General features: G+C 45.2%; 1 non-coding gene across 1 annotated transcript; it reads right to left on the reverse strand.

The window, feature by feature from the left end:
- Positions 1 to 4965: 4965 nt before the first annotated feature.
- LOC116553591 lies at positions 4966 to 5126 on the reverse strand. Its single transcript, XR_004269824.1, has one exon. It is a non-coding gene; the product is annotated as a U1 spliceosomal RNA (small nuclear RNA).
- Between the last annotated feature and the right edge of the window lie 882 nt (positions 5127 to 6008).

Here is a 6008-nt window from a genome sequence, read left to right on the forward strand (position 1 = left end):
ATTTGTTTCTTTCTCTGGGTCACTGTGGATTTCTTTTTTTGCTAGATCAGAAATACATTTTAAAAGCTTGTTTTCTTGTTCCCTTTTCTCAGCATTTTACACATTTTAAGCTTACAAAAGCCTTCCGTGGACCTCAGGTCTACTCACTGCCACAGCTCATCCCTCAATTCATCTGATCCTTCAGACTTTCCATGTCATTTCATTCACGAGGCCCTTAGCCCCCTCTCTCACTCACTTCATGCTGCAGCATAGCATATCTCAGAGATCCCCAACGTTTTTGGCACCAGGGATCAGTTTCATGGAAGACCATTTTCAAGTTTTCCACAGATAATGGGGGGTGGGTGGGAAGGTTTCGGGATGAAACTGTTCCACCTCAGCTGATCAGGCATTAGATTCTCCTGGAGTGTGCAGCATAGATCCCTTGCATGCTCAGTTCACAATAGGGTTTGCACTCCTATGAGAATCTAATGTGGCTGCTGATCTGACAGGAGGCAAAACTTAGGAGTTAATGCCCATTCACTTCCTGCTATGTGGCCTAGTTCCTAACAGGCCACCAACTGGTACCATTTGCGGCCCAGGAGGTTAGACTCCCTGCTCTAACTGATCCCAGATCCAACCAGCAGTCATCTCCTCAACTCCCATTTCCCCAGCACTGCTGGAGAAAGAAAGCTGCAGAATCTTCCAGCACTTTTACTCCAGATACTCCAAATTTATGCAAACTGCAACTATATTCTCACTGCTACTTGGCATTCCTTCTTTTCTTTTCTTTCTTTCTTTTTTTTTTTTTTTGAGACAAAGTCTTGCTCTGTCGCCCAGGCTGCAGTGCAATGACACAATCTTGGCTCACTGCAACCTCCGCCTCCCAGGTTCAAGCGATTCTCCTGCCTCAGCCTCCTCAGTAGCTAGGATTACAGGGGCGCACCACCACACCCAGCTAATTTTTGTATTTTTAGTAGAGACAGGGTTTCTCAATGTTGGTCAGGCTGGTCTTGAACTCCTGACCTAAAGTGATCCACTTGCCTCAGTCTCCTAAAGTGCTGATATTACAGGCGTGAGCCACCATGCCCAGCCAGCATTCCTTTTATGCATATCTTTTTTTTAAATTTATTTTACCCAGCTGTTTCAAACATTCTTCACAATTGAGTGGTTCTCCATGACAGCTGAAACACTCCCAAAGGGAAATTCTGAAAATCTGTGGTGATGTTGTTGTTTCCTCGTGTAGTCATGCCAAGCCTTTATATATTAAAATACTGTATTACAGGATCGGGCACAGTGGCTCACACCTGTAATCCCAGCACTTTGGGAGGCTGAGGCAGGCGGATTATGAGGTCAGGTCAGGAGACCAGCCTGGCCAATATGGTGAAACCATAAGAAATAAATAAAAAATATAAAAAATTAGCTGAGTGTGGCAGCTTGTGTCTGTAGTCCCAACTACTCAGGAGGCTGAAGCAGGAGAATTGCTTGAACCCAGGAGGCAAAGTTAGCAGGGAGCCAAGATCGTGCCACTGCACTCCAGCCTGGGCCACAGAGCAAGACTCTTTCCCAAAAAAAAAAAAAAAAAATAGCTGGGGTTCGTGGCACATGCCTATAACCCCACTTCTCAGGAGGCTTAGGCATGAGAATTGCTTGAGCCTGGGAGATGGAGGTTGCAGTGAGCTGAGAATGTGCCACTGCACTCCAGCCTGGGTGACAGAGGGAAACTGTCTTAAAAAAAAAAAAAGATATGCAAATAGCCAATAAGCACATGAAGCGTTATTCAATATTCTTAGCCATCAGGGTAATGCAAATTAAAATCACCATGAAATACACTTCACCCTCACTAGAATCAAAACAACAAGTATCTGCCTATGGGTGAGCAAACTAGTTGATATTCCCGACAAATCAAGCCAAGGCTTGAGTGTGTTAAGCCCAAATGCAGAACAAAGAGAGTGCTGGGTATTAAGAGCTGCAAGCATTTTGAAGTGGGAGAAGATGAGAAGTGAAAGGGCCAAATGATATCCAGTTCTAAGTGTCATCTTTTTTTTTATAATGAAGACAATAAAATACTGAGGTTATGTTCACATAAAAAAAATAAAAATAAAGCTGGGCGCGGTGGCTCAAGCCTGTAATCCCAGCACTTTGGGAGGCCGAGGTGGGTGGATCACAAGGTCAAGAGATCGAGACCATCCTGGTCAACACGGTGAAGCCCCGTCTCTGCTAAAAATACAAAAAATTAGCTGGGCATGGTAGCGCGTGCCTGTAATCCCAGCTACTCAGGAGGCTGAGGCAGGAGAATTGCCTGAACCCAGGAGGCGGAGGTTGCGGTGAGCCGAGATCGCGCCATTGCACTCCAGCCTGGGTAACAAGAGCGAAACTCTGTCCCTAAATAAATAAATAAATAAAAAGTCACCTGGGCACAGTGGCTCACGCCTATAAACCCAGCACTTTGGAAGACTGAGATGGGTGGATTACGAGCTCAAGAGTTCAAGACCAGCCTGGCCAAGATAGCAAAACCTGTCTCTGCTAAAAATACAAAAAAAATTAGCTGGGCGTGGTAGCAGGCACCTGTAATCCCAGCTACTCGGTAGGCTGAGGCAGAGAATTGCTTGAACCCGGGAGGCAGAGGTTGCAGTGAGCCAAGATCACACCACTGCGCTGCAGCCTGGAGGCAGAGCAAGACTCCATCTCAAAAAAACAAAAAACAAAAAACAAACAAAAAAGATCCACAAAATGTCTGGCTCTTTCTAAAAATCAAACTATCTTTTAAATGGGAGAATTGTATGGTAAAATATTAATAGATGGTTTCCTCATCTCCCTTCCCCAGACAGACTCCCAATTATGGCAAGGACTATGTTCCAAGGGTATCTGCATTCCCCTCACCCAGGATAAGCTTTGTATACAATAAGTACCCTATTATATATTAGCTGAATTGAATGAACTGGAAATCAAACTCAGGAAGCATTTCCAAAAAGATTTCCTTATTTTTAGAGACAGGGTCTTGCTTCGTTACCTGGGCCTCCAGAAGTACCGGGATTACTAGCATGAGTCACTGAGCCTGGCCTTTTTGCATTTTTAAATCAATATAAAACTACTGTGGGCCAGGTGTGGTGGCTTACACCTGTAATCCCAGCACATTGGGAGGCTGAGGTGAATGGATCACCTGAGGTCAGGAGCTCAAGACCAGCCTGACCAATATGATGAAACCCTATCTCTACTAAAATACAAAAATTAGCTGGCCAGGCGCAGTGGCTCATGTCTGTAATCCCAGCACTGGTGGGAAGCCAAAGCGGGCAGCTCACCTAAGGTCAGAAGTTCGAGACAAGCCTGGACAAAATGGTGAAACCCCATATCTACTAAAAATATAAAAATTAGCCGGGCATGGTAGCGGGTGCCTGTAATCCCAGCTACTCAGGAGGCTGAGGCAGGAAAATCACTCGAACCCGGGAGGCAGAGGTTGCAGTGAGCGAAGATCACAGCATTGCACTCCAGCCTGGGTGACAAGAACGAAACTCCATCTCCAAAAAAAAAGTTAGCCAGGTGTGGTGGTTAGGCGCCTATAATCTCAGCTACTCAGGAGGCTGAGGTAAGAAATCCCTTGAACCCAAGAGGCAAAGGTTGCAGTGAGCCGAGATTGTGCCACTGGATTTCATCCTGTGCAACAAGAGTGAAAATCTGTCTCAAAAACAAAAAAACCCCAAAACAACTATATCAGAACCCTAAAGCTGATCCATTCAAAATAGTCATGTTAGAAGGCAACAAATGAATTTCAATTCTATAGTCATTGTTAACAGCAGGTTAAAATCCTTTAGGGGTCAGGTATGGTACTCATGCCTGTAATCTCAGCATCTTGAGAGGCCAAAGTGGGAGGATCACTTGAGGCCAAGAGTTTAAGACCAGCCTGGCCAATATAGTAAGACCCTATCTCTACAAAAAGTTTTCTGAATATTAGCCAGCTGGGCCAGGTGTGGTGGCTCACGCCTGTAATCCCAACACTTTGGGAGGCCTAGGCGGGCAGATTACAAGGTCAGGAGATGGACACTAGCCTGGCCAACATGGTGAAACCCTGTCTCTACTAAAAATACAAAAAATTAGCTGGGCGTGATGGCAGGAACCTGTAATCCCAGCTACTCAAGAGGCTGAGGCAGGTGAACCCAGGAGGCGGAGGTTGCAATGAGCTGAGATCACGCCACTGCACTACAGCCTGGCAGCAGAGTGAGGCTCTATCTCAAAAAAAAAAAAAAAAAAAAAAAAAAATTAGTCAGTCGAGCAGGCACAGTGGCTGACACCTGTAATCCCAGCACTTTGGGAGGCTGAGGCAGGCAGATCACCCAAGGTCAGGAGTTAAAGACCAGCCTAGCCAATATGGTGAAATCCCATCTCTACTAAAAAATACAAAAGAGTAGCCAGGCGTGGTATTGGGTGTCTATAATCTCAGCTACTCAGGAGGATGAGGCAGGAGAATCATTTGAAATCAGGAGGTGGAAGTTGCTGTGAGCCAAGATCATACCATTGCACTGGGCAACAAGAGGAAAACTCCATCTAAAAAAAAAAAAAATTAGCCAGCCATGGTGGCACATGCCTGTATAGCTACTTGGGAGGCTGAGGGGAGAGCACTGCTTGAGCCTAGGAGGTCAAGGCTGCTTTGAGCCATGATCAAGCACCACTGTACTCCAGTCTGGGAGACAGAGCAAGGCCCTGTCTCTAAAAATAAAAATGCTTGAAGGAAATCCTTCCTGAGTTTGATTTTCACTTCATTTGATTCAGCCAACATATATGTTGTGTACAAAGCTTATACTGGATTAAGGGAAAACAGACAAGAGAAAACACCAATGAAGCCTGTTACTATCACATACTAAACAGTAGTACAGCTTGTCACTTCTGTGGAAATTTAAAGACAACAGTTCACAAGAAACAAGGAAGGAGAAGCCAAAAACAACCACTGACAACTAATCACATTGGCTACCTCCCACTTGACAAAGAATAACACAGGGGAAAACATGAACACAGTGGCCCACTACCACAAATTATGCAGTTGAGTCTCCCACATTTGGGAAAACCACAGGGGCTAGCACAAACAATGTAATTAGTGAACCTCACCCTGTGAAACCACCTTTGTGCTCAGGGTATCTTTCCTGCCAGGTAAGTGAAATATGTGGTTGTTGCCTGACATCTCACTCTCAGATTCAAAACACTCTTCACATAGGGTCACTCTCCTTGCACAAGTTCTAGCCTACCACTTAAAAGATAAAGACTTTCCAAAGTTTAAGAGCCAGAAATGGCTGGGCATGGTGACTCATGCTTGTAATCCCAGCATTTTGGGAGGCCAAAGCGGAAGGATGATGAGGTCAGGAGTTTGATACCAGCCTGGCCAACACAATGAAATCCCCCTTCTACTAAAAATATAAAAATTAGCTGGGTGTGGTGGTATGCACCTGTAGTCGCAGCTACTCAGGAGGCCGAGGCAGGAGAATAACTTGAAAGTGGGAGGCAGAGGTTGCAGTGAGCTGAGACCACTGGGTAACAGAGTAAAACTCTGTCTCAAAAAAAAAAAGAAAATAGCTAGAAACAACACTGTGGACCCAGAATATTTACAATATCCTAAGAAATGTATGGACAATGTGAATGAGATCAGAAGACACTGTGCTTATCTACATACTCCAAGCCTCTTCTGGTGACGTAAAAATGTCCCAATGAGCCGAGTTTGGTGGCTCACACCTGTAATCCCAGCATTTTGGGCGGCCAAGGTGGTGGATCACTTGAGGTCAGGAGTTTGAGACCAGCCTAACCAACATGTTAAAACCCCGTCTCTACTAAAAATACAAAAATTAGCCTAGGATGGTAGTGCACGTCTATAATCCCAGCTGCTCAGGAGGCCAAGGCAGGAGAATCACTTCAACCCAGGAGGTAGAGGTTGCAGTGAGCCAAGATTGAGCCATTGCACTCCAGCCTGGGCAACAAGAGGGAAACTCCATCTCAAAAAACAAAACAAAACAAAACAAAAAGCTCCTGACAAATCTGAGGCTTTTGTA

Source organism: Sapajus apella, unplaced genomic scaffold (genome assembly GCF_009761245.1).
Source record: "Sapajus apella isolate SASKATOON/1434 unplaced genomic scaffold, GSC_monkey_1.0 scaffold12, whole genome shotgun sequence".
NCBI lineage: Eukaryota > Metazoa > Chordata > Mammalia > Primates > Cebidae > Sapajus > Sapajus apella.